At 37.1% G+C, this 15,646-nt stretch overlaps 1 protein-coding gene across 6 annotated transcripts in view; it reads left to right on the top strand.

The window, feature by feature from the left end:
- The window catches only part of LOC149232384 (uncharacterized), a 105,950-nt gene extending 92,613 nt beyond the window's left edge, over positions 1-13,337 (top strand). For all 6 annotated transcript variants that reach the window (XR_016248141.1, XR_016248142.1, XR_016248144.1 and 3 more), the window contains one exon: positions 12,560-13,337. The gene's annotated coding sequence lies outside the window, so the exon portion shown is untranslated. The remainder of the gene's footprint in view (positions 1-12,559) is intronic.
- The last annotated feature ends 2,309 nt before the right edge of the window (positions 13,338-15,646 follow it).

The following is a 15,646-nucleotide window of genomic DNA, read 5'->3' as shown; positions in this document are numbered from 1 at the left end:
ATAGGCCGAACTCATGTTGAGGGATATTCCTGCTTGGTGGCAGAATTCCTTCCAAAATTTTCCCTTAAACCTTACATCTCTATCGCTGACGATGACCTTAGGAAACCCGTGTAGTTTGTAAATATTTTTACAAAACACATCAACGATTTGTTTAGTTGTGTCAGTCTTTTTAATAGCCATAAAGTGGGCATATTTAGTGAGCCTGTCGACTACTACAAATATTTTATCCTTTCCGTCAGATGTAGGTAGTCCTTCAATAAAATCCATCGAAATCTCCTCCCACTTTTGATTTGGAATGTGTAATGGGTGTAGCAATCTTGGAGTTGGAACATTTTCGCTCTTGTTCCTTTGACAAATATCACATTCTACAACATATTTCTGAATTTCCTTGCTCATACCCTTCCAATAGAATGACTGTCGGATGTTGTAGTAAGTCTTGTAGAATCCGACATGTCCGGCTGCTGGCGAATTGTGAGACTCTTTTAGTATTTTCACCTTAAATTTGGATGCGGGTGTTAGGTAAATTCTACCCTTGTACCATAAGATGTCATTTTTCCACTCAAAGTTGGTATACTGACTGATATTGTTAATCATGGAGTCACAATCGTTATCCTTGGCATATTCGGCTTATATTTCATCCAATCATTCCAGAACAACTATCATGGCAGCACATGTTGTGTGGTCGTCATCCTTACGTGAGAGTGCATCAGCTACAACATTCTCCTTTCCCTTCTTGTGTAATATTTCTAAGTCGAAGGATGACAACTTCTCCATCCACTTCTGTTGTTCTGTTGATAATGTCTTTTGCTGAAGTAAGAACTGAAGATTGTTGTGGTCGGTTCGGATTGAAAATTTACTTCCAAGCAAATATTGACGCCACTTCGTCAAAGCATGTATGATGGCGAGCATCTCCTTTTGGTATGTTGATTTTAAGCCTTCTCGTTTATTAAGTTTCCTGCTCTCAAATGCTATAGGGTGGTTGTCTTGCATCAATACAGCTCCAATTCCAAACCCAGAAGCATCACATTCGACTACAAACAGTTTTGAGAAGTCAGGAGTTGCTAGTACTGGTTTGGTTGACATTATTTCCTTTAATTTCTCAAAACACCTGTCTGCTTGGTCATTCCACTGAAAAGCATTCTGATTTAACAAATTGGTCAGGGGTGCTGTTAGATGTGCATAGTTTTTTATAAATCTTCTGTAATACCCTGTTAAACCTAAAAGTCCCCTCAGCTTGGAAACGTTCTTGGGTTTGGGTCATTCTGATTGCCTTGATTTTGTTGGGATCCACTTGGACTCCTTCCCTCGATATAATATGTCCTAGGTATTCAACTTCCTTTTTACCAAACGTACATTTTGATAGCTTGCCGTAAAATTGGTTCCTTTCCAAAACAAACAATACTTCTTCTAGATGTTTGAGATGTTCTTTCCACGTCTTATTGTAGACTAGAATATCATCGAAGAAAACTAATACAAACTTCCATAGATAAGGGTGAAAGAGTTTGTTCATGGTTGCTTGGAAGGTGGCTGGTGCATTTGTTAATCCAAATGGTATGACCTTGAACTCATAATGCCCTTCATGAGTCCTCAACGCTGTCTTTTCGACGTCTTCTAACCTTACTCGTATTTGGTAGTAGCCTGATCTTAGATCTAACTTGGAAAAATATTTTGCATCGTGTAGTTCATCTAGCATTTCATCAATGAACGGAATCAGAAACTTATGTTTAATAGTGATTATGTTTAAACCTTTATAATCTATACATAATTGGAAGGATCCATCCTTCTTCCTGATCAATACTACGGGTGCAGTGTATGGACTTCTACTCTTTGTAATGATTCCATGCTTCAGCAGGTCTTGTATTAAGCGTTCTATTTCCGTCTTGTGGTGATGGGGATAATGATATGGCTTAACATTTACTAGAGTTGAGTCTGGTTTGACTTCAATAATGTGTTCAATCTGCCTCTTAGGGGGTAACTTCATTGGTAGATCTTGGAAAACCTTCTCATATTTCTGAATCAAGGATGAAATTTCTGATGGTTGATGAGTCCCTTTGGTTGATAATAACTCCTACTGCTGACATTGTGCAACAAACGCTGGTGCCCCCTTGCGAATAAGTTTCTTCATCTGTTGAGCGGAAATGGCTTGAGTTGGTGGTGCCTGAAACCCAAACAACTTATATTTCCTTCCATCGCATTTGAATTTAATGAATTGCTTTATGTGATTTACTAAATATGTGCCTAGTGTTCTTAACCATTGCACACCCAAAACAACATCTACTTCTCCTAGGGAACTGTATAAAAACTGGACTCCATTGCATAGTCGCTTAATTGCAACTTAACCTTATGGCACTTGCCTACTCCATCTATACATTTTCCATCTGCTACCATAACTTTTAAATCTGCTACCGGGTAAGCAAAGATGTTTAGTCTTTTTGCAACATTGACATCTACAAAGTTGTGCGTACTTCCTGAGTCTACTAGAACGATAACGCTTTGCTTCTTGATGTGACCTTTAAGCTTCAGTGTTTGTGGTTGAGCTATCCCTGTGATGGCTGCTAAGGAAATTCGTGGCATATCTTCTTCTGATTCTGGACTAGGGTTTGCATTTTCTTCATTGTCCTCTTCGTTAGAGCTGTCTTCTGAAGATTCCTCTTCTTGTTCAGCTTCACAGTTGTACAATTTTTGTGTTGCGCACTTGTGTCCTGTGTAATACTTGTCTCCGCACTTCCAGCATTTGCCATCCTTTTTCCTTTCAACATTAGATTGTTGTTTCCCTTCATTTCGCAATGGTGGTGGAATGTACTTGCTAGTATTCTCTGACGAGGGTTTACCTGCCTTCCCCTTGGAATAGCTGTTAGTCATGTCGTTACTGGCATATGGTGCTTTGTGAAGTTTATATTTCCGCTCGATAATTATGGTTGCGTGTCTAGCCTCCTCAATGGTTTTTGGTTTATGCAATTTTAATTCTTCGTGAATGTAATCTTTAAGGCCACAACAATACATTTTTAGCAACTCCTCATTTGAGAACCCTCTCTGCCTTACTGCTAATACTTCCCATTCGTGAGTGTATTCACTCACTGATCCTTTTTGCTTCAGGTGAACGAATCTCTCGTAGACATCATCCTCCTCCTCGTCATGAAACCTTTTTAGCAGGGTGTTTTTAAAGTTTTGCCAATTGAATGAACAACCCGTACATTTAGACGACCACCACAAAAACCAATTGTACACTTCTGCTTCTAAGTAGTTGGACGCAGTCATGACTCTTTCTTGCTCGCCGAGTGGAGGGTTTGCTAAAAAAATGGTGTCCATCTTATTTACCCATACGACGACGCCCTTATAGTTCTTACCATCATACTTAGGTAATTCATTTTTGATTTTAAGATGGTTCCTTTCGAAAGATTTAGTATAATATTGGCTTCCTTCGAAGTGAATTTGTGGTATTTGCTGCTTCTCATGCCTCAGGAACTCATGCTCTAGAGAAGTCTCACCTTCCGGAGTCTTGGGACTCTATGTAGCTGAAGGTGGATCGGTCTCTCCGAAACATCGACTCATCAGGGTTTTTAAGAGATATTGTTGGCCATCTGGTCCTGCTTACTAACTGACTTCTTGGTGTTATCTAAGCATTTATTTATTTCTTTTTTTCTTGAAGACCCTTTTTTTTGTTTTGTTTAATTTGTTAAATAATATATATATATATATATATATATATATTATTTTTATTATTATATGATTATGTAATTATAATTTATATATATTGTATAATCATAAGTTATATATATTATATAAATATAATTATATAATTTTTTTATACATTCTAACTATAATCACCAAGCACCGTTTCCGATCGATAACCACGTTTGTTGATAAACCACGAGCCACCTATTGATAAACCACGGCTTGGATTGATGGCCACACTGTTGACGGACGGGTGTATTGGTGCAGTGTAAGACGGTCAGCACATGCACCAGTCACAACACGACCGTCAAGGAATATACGCCGACAGCTACGCCAATCACATACTCGGACCCGCAAACGACATTGTGGGTGTGGTGCTCCACGCCATTGAGCATGCTCCTCGAACACAATCACGGCCACCGGCTCAGTCAACCACAGTGAAAGGCGTTCCACGCTGAACTTGCAGACGCCCGATTCCCCACGCTGCTCTTCTTCCACACCACTGAGCATAGGGGACTCGACTGTTCCGGCGATACTTTGTAGCAGCAAAACCGTAGAGCAGGCCAAGGATGGAAGGCTCGTAGGGCGTCTTGGGTGTCACCAGGCGATTTCTGGCTCCAATACCATTGTTAGAAATAAAATTTCTAATTTGTTATTGACTGTTAAAAATACACCAGATGAGTTCTAAATGTAATGTCTATATTATTTGATAAAATTCGAATGATGATTACAAGGCTGAGGCAGTGCTCCTTTAATAGGAGTTGACTGACCATGCCTAATCAGAGAGACATGTCCTTTGGGGACTAATGTCTCTTCATTTAACTAATTAATTGTTAATTAATTGATTATAATTAATTAATTAATTATTTAAATAATATTTTAATATTTTAATTAAATGTTATAGATTTAAATTCATAACAGTGGCTAAGGCATGACAGTGATTATATTGTCGTTGATGTGCTGTAAAAGACCATGATGATTGGGGTAGTCCATGCAATGCCAGAGGAGTATCCATTATAGAATATGCTAGGGTTTGTGCAAGGAATGTATATATATATTTTTAATCTATTAATCAATGAGAGTATGAACACTGTTGATAAGATATGCAAGGATTATGCTTCAAAATGAAAGTATTGTTGATGCTACGTATGCAAGGCTTATGATAATGTGTTGCGTAGGGTTTATGTTGCAAAAGTAAATTTGTCTTGGTAACTAGATTACTGGATCTTATTGTTCCAAAGATGATGAACAAAGAATTGACTACTGATATATGCTACTAGGGCATGATTGATGTCGATATATGTTTTGCTAGGGTTTATACCTAAAGATGATAGGGTTTGACCAAGACAAGTATGTCGTAAGCAAAATTGTTAAATATTTATGTTGCCAATCATTGTTGGTAAAAGTATTGTTGATGGATGTTGTGGCCTAGGGTTTGATATACATGATGAGAAGAGGTCTCATGATTAGACAAGCTGATGTAACTTGAGTAGAGCCATTGTGGTAGGGCACTTGACAAAGTGTTTTTTTTTATCAGAGGCAAAACAACTGTATTGGTAACAAAGTTATTGGCTAGTGTGGGAAACTGATGAATGTTAAAGTTTTTAGTGCTTGCTTGTTGAACCAAGATTATATGGCTGGATGTTTGATGACAAGTTGATGTAGCTTGAGTAGAAGTTTTGTGAATCTAAGGTTTGATGTGTTGAAATATGTAACTAGGTTCAGTCCTCATAATGACATATGTAATCATGATTTTACTTATTTGATCTAAAGAAAAATAAATTATTGTTGTTATTCTTGAGGCATGGGTTTCATGCTCAAGAGAAATTTATTTTTAGGTCAAGCACCCATTGAGTGCTTCTAGGGCTTGTCATTGAGTCTACAAGTCAATTGAGTCATTGTCATGTATAGAAGACCCTTTTCGGCATGTTACATATTGTAAATAATTTATTTGAGTCTAAATTAGAGTCAAAGACCCTCCAAGACCTTGTCTAGATGCATGCAACAAGTTGGCCTACCAAACAGTGACAAGTTGGCCTAGGGATAGTGACAATTCGGCCCACAAGCAATGAATGGAAGCCTATGTATAGAAGAGCTCGACCTCATTTGTGAGATTATCAATCAAGTTCGTTTTGAAGCACAAGAAGCTCGAGTACATCCAGTGAAAGAGGGAGTATACAAGGAAGACAAAGATGAAGTTTGGAAGGATTGTTTTAGGGCTATATCTGTTCACACGTGTGAGGAGACTAGGGCATAATTTATTGCAGCAAAGCTGAAGTATAGTGACCTCAAGAGGCCAAAACAAGGTGGAAAAGGATCATTCTTGCAACCCAAAGTTCCAAGGAGATTAGCCCAAGACAAGAATCATCACAATTTTCCCTAGATTGGTCACACGTGCGAAATTGTAGGGATAATAGGGAGGCCGAAAATTGGAGGTGAAAGGGGTCGAAGTTGCAGTCAATAGAGCAGGTCGAATTCCTGGGTCAAAGGAGAAATGTAGGTTGCTAGAAGGCAAGTTTGACTTGATTTGAGAAAATGCTTCAAGGAGAAAGTTTGACTTGGTCTTGGAGGGGTCTTGGTCAAGGGTCATAGGTCTTGAAATTTGTCAATTTAAGTTCTATAAGAAGAGAATAATTCTTGTGGGTTTTCCTCTCAACAGGAGAGGTTTTGGCCCTGGCTGATCGCCTATATCTTGTGTCCTTTTATCTCATTGTTCATCATTGTTTTGGTAGCTATTGGATGATAAGAAGTTAAGAACACTAATTATAATCAAGAGAGAAAAGAAGTTAATCAAGTTAAGTAATATACATTACAAGTAGTTATCAAAGTAAGAAAAATCTCTTAATCTAGCTGCCCCTAGATTTCTCAACGTGGAATCAGAGCTAAGGTGACAAGACAAGGAAAGGTAGCTTGTAGAAGGACCATCAAAAGGAATATTAAAAAAGGTCAAGACATCAAAGAGGACATCAAGAAGGGATACACAAGGACCAAGCACAAGCAAAGCATCATCTTGAAGACCTCAAAACCCTAGCTCATCCAAAGAAGGGTTCCATACTTGAGGCATTCTTGGGAAGCTCACACATTGTACAATCATCATTGCAAGGAGAAGAAGACCTCAACGACCACACATTCACTCAAAGAAAGAAAGCCTACACATTGAAGCATCTTGACGTCTCTACATCAAAAGAAGCATTGCTATCATCATCAAAAGAATCAAGGTGATCTCCCACTCTTTGAAGAAAAGATCACATCTCAAGCATATTTGAAGGACATCTCTAGAAGAAGTATTGTCATCTTCAAGGAAGCTATCATAAAATCAAGAAGGCATCAAGTTGAAGATATCACCATCAAAGCAACAACTTCACTTGACAAGTAAGTATCCTTATATCTATGACTGAATCTACTATCAAAATGACTTCATTCTACAAGGAGAGCAATATATTGGTTGGGTCATCAAATTTACTTGCATGGAAGAAGAGGACAAATTTGATCCTCATAGAAAATGAAGTCATAGGACATGTTAAGGGTTTAATTGTTGAACCGCCAAAGGAAGAAGCTCTAGCTCTAGCAATGTATATGAAGAGGCAGATAAGGGCTCAAAGAATCCTTATAGAATCAATCAAGGATTCTCTCATCCCTTATGTAGCAAAATTGGAGAAGTCAAAAGACATCTATGACAAGTTGGTAGAATTATTCTCCATAAGCACTACAAGAGAAGTGATATCTTTGAGAACCGAGCTATATAAGATGAAGGTATCAAAGGAAGAAGGGATAGCCTCATATCTTATGAGGGTGTCACAAATACGAGACCAACTGCAAGAGTTGGGGGAAATAATGTCCGACAAAGAGATGACCATCGTGGTGCTCAATGCACTACCTGATGAATGGGGCAACTTTGTATCAAGCATCTATGGAAAGAAGGAAGCCACCCCATTCAGTGAACTCTGGTCATTGTGTAAGATTGAAGAAACCAGGTTGAAAGCAAAAAGTGATGTAGGACCAAGCGAACAAGTTCAAGCATTTGCTACCATGGTTAGGAGAAAAGGAAAGTTTGGGAAGTTTGGTCCTTAGAAAAAGAAGATTGATATGTCAAAGATCCAATGCTATGGTTGTCAAGAATATGGGCATTTCAAGAGAGATTGTCCGAAACTCAAGAAGGACAATAAGAAAAGGAAAGAAAGAATTGAAGCCCATATCACTGAAGAAGTAGAAGAACCTGATGAGAAGAAATCCAAGAAAGAAGGGATAGATCTTCACTATTAAGGTTTCTCAGATGTATAGCAAGGAGAAGAAGGAGGTGAAAGGACCTCCATTATGGTTAAAAATTGCTATCAAATAAGAAGCATTGTAAGTATGATAGGATGCATCATATTGAGAAGATGGCATCATGTGATAAACATATGATTAAAGCAGAAAAGAGCTCATGACATCTTTATAGAAGCTTGGAAGAATGGCTAAAGTAGAAGTCTACATGGTTGTAGCAGTCATCATAGAAAGGAAGTAGCTCTTGGTAACCTCATTGAAAGCACAAGTAGTATATATGAAGAAAGTCATCTAGCATGATAGAAGATAGAAAGAATTCATCATACATCATCATTTTTAGGAGGGAGCATTTGCAAGATGAGGATAATCAAGATCCTTCGTTGGAGTCTTCATTAGAAGGTTTACCTCTACTTGGGAGAAGCAAGTGTCTCGCTGATCATTCCACCTTGTGTGGGAACTATGGTTTAGAAAGAAGATGGTATGATGATGAAGGAGTGCAACATGGTTAAAGAACTTTCAAGCAAGGAAAGGAAGTTGCCGAAAGAAGTCTCGATGACCAAAAGGGGAAAAGAGGTATGTATATGTTTGATAAATTAAGTCATGTCATCATATAGTTGCAGATAAGCATGGGTAAATGCTCTACTGGGAACAATATGTGAAGAAAAGAAGAGGAGTTTGTAAGAAACACAAAGATGGTCAAATGAGATAAGAAAAAGTGATCAACATCTGATGACTAAAAGAATTGGCTATGACATCTCCATGGAGAAGGTATGGAGACCCTAATAAAAGAAAGAGACCCTTGACATTGAATGTCTTGGAGATGTGTTTATGAATGTGCAGGATGTTGATGCTGCAAGCAAACTGATGTCATGATGAAAGGCCATCATAAAAGGTAATTTTGATTTAATGTTCATTTTGATTTTTGAACATCTAGTTGGGTTGAAACAGGGCTACCGAAAGAAAGTTGTAGATGCCACCTACAACCGAGAATGGATGGAAGATCTTGAAAATAACACGACTTGGAGAAGGTAGCTAGATGAAGAAAAGCCAGATGTGGACTAGAAGATCACTTTCCGATGAAGAGAAGGATGACATGATTGATATGGTTCGTGAAAGTGATAGATGGCCGATGCCCTACAAATTAAAACTAGAAGATGAAGGCTCCATAATGATGAAGATGAAATTCATGACATCGAAAGGAGGAGCTCTACAAGCAGCTGAAGGTACCATGATCTCCACCAAAGAGCAGAGAGCTGCTGCTGGAAACAAGTCCCTAGTTAAGAGGGAGCTTGGACAAGTCCTTGGATAAGAGGGAGCTTGGGTATATTCCTTTTATAGGAATGAGTATATCTTCCCTAGTTGAGAGGGAGAGATAGACACATCATTCTTGTCTTCATATTGTGAAGAAAGAATGGAGGATTAGGTAAGCATCTGAGATTGATTCTAATACTCTTTGAGGATGTGGTAGGGCATTCAATAGGCAAGAGTAGTCGAAGAGGAAATTCCTTGAGGATGTGTTATTCCAAGATAGGAATTGTTCTAAAAGGACATACCCTGTGAACACCCAGGTGGGGTATGTGCCTTTAGAGACAATGATGATGGTGTTTATTAGTGATTGGTTTCGCCAACATTGTGCTCTGATCTTGTGGAGAGATAGAATTATTAGTCAAGGCCTTGCTATGTGACAATGCTGGTTGGTATGATAAGATGCTTTGGTATAAGCTAATAAGATTGCTTATGAGATGGCTTACCAATATGACTCTTCTTATGAGAATTATTCAGTTTGAGAATGTCCAAATACATTGTATGAATTATGAATACCTCCCTAGTTAAGAGGGAGTGTTGAAATATGTAACTAGGTTTAGTCTTCATAATGACATATGTAATCATGATTTTACGTATTTGATGTAAAGAAAAATAAAATTATTGTTGTTATTCTTGAGGCATGGGTTTGATGCTCAAGAGAAATTTATTTTTAGGTGAAGCACCCATTGAGTGCTTATAGGGCTTGTCATTGAGTCTACAAGTCAATTGAGTCATTGTCATGTATAAAAGACCCTTTTCGACATGTTACATATTGTAAAGAAATTTTATTTGAGTCTAAATTAGAGTCAAAGACCCTCCAAGACCTTGTCTAGATGCATGCAACAAGTCGGCCTATCAACCAGTGACAAGTCAGCCTAGGGACAGTGACAAGTCAGCCTACAAGCAGTGACTGGAAGCCTATATATAGAAGAGCTCGACCTCATTTGTAAGATTATCAATCAAGTTTGTTTTGAAGCATAAGAAGCTCGAGTACATCCAACAAAAGAGGGAGAATACAAGGAAGAGAAAGACGAAGTTTAGAAGGATTGTTTTAGGGCTATATCTATTCACATGTGCAAGGAGACTAGGGCAGAATTTATTGCAGTAGAGCTGAAGTACAGTCACCTCAGGAGGCTGAAATAAGGTGGAAAAGGTTTATTCTTGCAAGCCGAACTTCCAAGGAGATTAGTCCATGACAAGCAAAGAAGAGAATCATCACAATTTGCCCTAGATTGGTGACATGTGCAAAATTGTAGGGATAATAGGGAGGACAAAAATTGCAAGTGAAAGGGGCCAAAGTTGCAATCAATATTGCAGGTCGAATTCCTTGGTCAAAGGAGAAGTGAAGGTTGCTAGAAGGCAAGTTTGACTTGAGTTGAGAAAGTGCTTCAAGGAGAAAGTTTGATTTGGTCTTGGAGGGGTCTTGGTCAAGGGTCATAGGTCTTGGAATTCGTCAATTGAAGCTCTAAAAAATGGCTGGTTCGAACCATAAACTGGTAAAACTGGTTGGTTCATTAAGAAAAGGTACCATATCGGTAGAAAAAATAGTTTTTATGCGCGTGGGTTAGGGATATGACATTAACTGGCCATAAACTGGCTGATTTATGACGGAACCAACTGGTTTTTCTAATAAATTGGGACCGGTTTATGATGAAATTGACTGGTTTTCCCAAAAACTAGTTGGTTCCATCATAAATCAGCTAGTTCCGTCATAAACCGACTGCCTCATTTCCAGCTTGGCTGCAGACCCCGCTCGAGTTGTTTTTTGGCTATTTCCCTCCAAAAATAGCCCCTCCAATCCTTTAAATGGATGTCTCCCCTCTCATTTGCCTCACACATCTCAAGATTCTCAATCCTAGCAACGCTGGAAATCAATGGTAATGTTAAATTCTTAAAGTAATAGTGACATTTCCTTTCTCTCATTTTCATCCTTTTACTTAAATTTTTAACATTACCATGAAATGGATCAGGATTTTTGAGAGTGGTTTTGACCTCATTGGATTTTATATGGAGAAACTAGATTTTTAGATATCAGTCAAAATCCAATGGACTTAATGGTTTTCAGGATTTCAAGATTTAGGGGATTGAAATGTTTCCAATTGATTGTCATGCGTGAGGGTGTGAGATTGGCATTTGATCAAGAGCATTAACCCCTTTAAGTAGGTTGATGTTGGTGGCATTGATTGTTGAACTTTGTTGATGTTGGTGGTATTGCTTGTTGAACTCCTCTACCATGGCCTTAACAAAAATGTACCCTTCACTCAAAGGAAATAATTGGTTAGACATGCTAAGCTTTTTCTACCATATTATAAGGTTGAGGAGATGAACCCTTCACTCAAACCAAAATCATTGGTTAGGCATGTTAAATTTTTTCAATTTCTACCATATTATAAGGTTGAGCAATCCAAGTCTGAAGACTTTGAGCTAGATGATGTTATGGAGCTTTTGTTGATGATCCCATCTCTAGTAATGCTGAATCAGTGATGAGTTTCATGACTGATTGTGTTGATCAGTCATTTGTAGTTTTGATGTCTAGTTTTGCTGCTAATACTACTACTACTGAGGTTGTAGAGGAGTCTGAGGAGTCCTCAGACTCTGAGCCAGATGATGTTTATGTAGCTCATGTTGATGATCCCATGTCTAGTAGGGGTGATGAGTTTACTCATGATGAGTGGTCATGTTGATCACTGATATATACACTTGTTGTAGGCCAGTGGCCCCATAGCTTGTAGCATTGCTTTTGGACTCTAGAGGCCATTTAGAGCCTCATTAATTATGTATTTTGTTGCTGATATGTATTGCAATCGGTGCCATTTTGATATATTCACCTTTACATGGTATATAGATGAGAAATTTTTTTATATTTGGTCTCTATTGGTTTGGAATCATGGTTTTAAATCTTAAAAATAGTTTTATTATTATTATTAACTTTTAATAAATTTTAATTATTTCATGTATTTTTTTAAAGACTGGTTCATTGAGATCTGACCAATCCGGTTTTTCTGGTTCCAGTTTGATAGGTGGACCGGTCCAGTCACCGGTTCCGGTTTTGAATACTATGTTGCTAACTAGGGTCATCACTCAGATTTGACCATATATTGTTGTCATATATCCAAGTAGAGCTTAACTTTTTAATCTTAATGTAACTGAAGAAATGTTGATTATTATAAGTACATTATTGATGCCATACTGTAGTATCTAGCTTCGTTATTGTCTAAGAGAATGACAGGTTTTGATAATAAATTGTTGCAACCTCTGTTTCTTAGCATTAAATCATTTTCAGTGCCATTGTATGACCGTTGTATGTATTTTGCAGGTCAGCAATGTGCTCTTAGGCAATGCAAGCTCAGCTGAGCAATGGCTATGTTTTACATGCTTTGAAGCTCAGCTGAGCAATGGCTAAGTTTTACATGCTTTGAAGCTCAGCTAAGAAATAGCGAAAGCTTTATCAGTTTTAAACTGGCTTACATGCAAGGGTGGGCTTTGTAATGGTAAAAATAGCTTCCACATCTTTCTGAAGCTCTCTGGTAGCAATGGACATATCTGACTACAAACTCAATTGAAAGCTTTGGTATGACAAGTATCTCAATTGACCTGAAGTTGTTTTCATACACAATTGTGAACATGGTATTTCAGAAAGAAGGCACCGTGAACTGACTGCAAACAATGTGATTACACCCTGAAGGCATTGCAGCAACATCTGGTGAGTATACAGAAATTCATACAGCATCCAATGCTGGGGGTGATTTTCCTTGTTGCTATTTTTTCGGTTAATGTGTTTTTATGTAAGATTAGTATGGGGGTCATCCTATGGAGTTTGATCATTGAGGATTATTTGGCTTGATCAAGAGGTTACCACCTCTTCTTTGCAAGTTTTGTTACATAGTTTAATATTTGAGGGTTTTAGACAAAAGATGAGTGAAAGGGCTCTGATGCAAGATCCTGGGTTTGATGTGAGCACATCCTCGCTCACTCCAGGTTGTTGGTGGGGTAGGTGTCCTGGCTTATGCACTCTCTTTGGCCTGTTGTTGTTATCTATATGATAACAAATAGATCATAACAAATAGTTGTTATCATCATGTTATTTATTACAAGTTATTACTACATTGGCATATCCCAATGATGGAATTTTGCTCACATTAATAACTAATCGCTCAATTCTTTCTTTGACAATTTTCTTATGAGATCTGCTCTGGACAGTCTTTGATCATGCTGGAAGCTGTGACTAAAGCGATTGGTGTTCTCAATGTGCACTATAAACGGTGCTCTATTCTTTTCCCCGTTAAATGAATATAGAAGCTGGCAAGTACATCTACACATTCAGGAGAGTTGGTACTAAAATAAAAACAAACTTTATATGTTTAGGAAAAAATTAAATGGACTAAAGGAGAGTAGAACTATTGTGACTATTGAATGCTTATATAAATGATAACTAATTGAAGTCTATCATGCTCTTCAAAGAACGACGGTTGAAAAAAAAAGGAGGGAATGCGTGATCGTTAAACGTTATAATGAAACAACTCAACACTATTTACATATCGAAAGACATGAAGTGAGCAAATTACTTGTACCTTAGTTTTCAAGGTTGGTTTCAGTGTATGTCCTAAGTTCGTGAAATTTGAATGTGTAACAAACCATAATGAACAAATCTCATTGAGTATATGGCCTGTTGTGTCTTGGCTAGAAGAGTAGGTGACCCCTGAGCGGACGTCTCGGTTCTGTTGAGGCATAAGTTAATTGCTATTGTGTGCGGCTTGCAGGCTGTTGCACCTAGCCTAGGTTTATTGTTGGATTTGATCCTGGGCCTGTTCAGGATAACTCTCACCAGTTACCAATTATTAAAAAAAAAAAAAAAAATTGTTGGATTTGATCCTGGCCCTGTTCAGGATAACTCTCACCAATTACCGATTATCCTAGATTAAAAAGAAAAAAAAAATAAAAAATAAAAAATAAAATTTAGTGTTAGGTAATGTATTTTCTTAAAATTGGAATTTGGAATTATATAATGAGTAAATCTATTTTTTGTGGAAGAAGTTTTGATTTTGTTTTTCAAGATACAAATAAGTTAATAAGAGAATCCACATAGAAAACTATTGCTAAACATTTATTGTTATTAAAATCTTCAATTTAATAAATAAATGGCCATTGATATGCATCTTTTGCTTATACTTTGGTTATTAGATGTCATATAGGGTTGTGATAATAATAATAACATTTGCTAAAATTATGTGTGTCAAAACTATGCAATAGATTGGTATATATATTTTGTGCAACTATTCATTTACAAGAAGTAGATATTGTATAGGCATATCTTTAAGTGGGAGTCATTAACATTTTTATAAAATAATTACAAGAAGTAGATATTATATAGGCGTATCTTTAAGTGAGAATCATTAACATTTTTATAAAACAGCTTTGTTGTTGCTGGCAATCATAACTCTCCACTTTTACTTGTTTGATTTGACAAAAGTTTGAAAGGTCTAAATATTTTCATACATAAAAATAACAAGCTTCTATTAGTTTTTCTTTCGTGGTAAGCCAAGGAGATTATGGTTATTACACATCACTGCTATTATAAAGTTTGTAATTGTGTTTCATTGGTTGTAGTTTGTCTTTTTCATATTTCAATCAGTAGTGACATGGAAAAGTGAGTAAAGTAGGCCTACTTATCTTATAAGTGAGATTTTTTTAATGACATGAGCATTTTTGTTTTATATTTGGGGAGCTATGAAAACTCAAGTGAAAAATAATTTATGATTTTGATTAATAACTTAACGTGAGGTAGTAGTAAAGTAGGCCTACCTATCTTATAAGTGTGATTTTTTTAATGATATGAGCATTCTTGTTTTATATTTGGGGAGCTATGAAAAGTCAAGTGAAACATAATTTATAATTTTGATTAATAGCTTAACCTGAGGCACACACTTACTGTGTGAAGACAATTTATGAAATTCTTAACATAGCGAGGGGCTTGTCAGGGAAGCATAAGATTGCATGAAGCACCTACCAAGATATGGTAGGTAGAGATTCATGGCTTATTTTTTTGCCTTCCAAGGACGTTTGGGTACATAGATTTAATATTTATTGATGATAGTATATCTACACTCAAAGGTTCTACTATGTAGTTGAAACTTAAAATGTTAAAAAACACCAATAAAAATTTCTGATTTTCAAAAACTAAAATTGTAGGAGTATAGATTAGGGTTGTATAAATTGCAAATTGAATCTCAAATCAATGTGGCGAATGCTACAATGTAGATTTGAGAATTAAGAGGTCTATAATCGCAAACAAGTAATCATAACTTTGGTAGCAGTAAGCTAATTTCTTCTCCTCTACCTCAGATTAAGACTAGGGAGAAATACCCATAAAAGGTAGGGGATTTAGTTAGGTGAATGATCTCAA

Source organism: Pinus tabuliformis, chromosome J, assembly GCF_031772625.1.
Source record: "Pinus tabuliformis cultivar Carrire ecotype Pingquan chromosome J, CPIR1, whole genome shotgun sequence".
NCBI classification, from domain to species: Eukaryota; Viridiplantae; Streptophyta; class Pinopsida; order Pinales; family Pinaceae; genus Pinus; species Pinus tabuliformis.
This window is presented reverse-complemented; position numbering and strand designations above follow the sequence as displayed.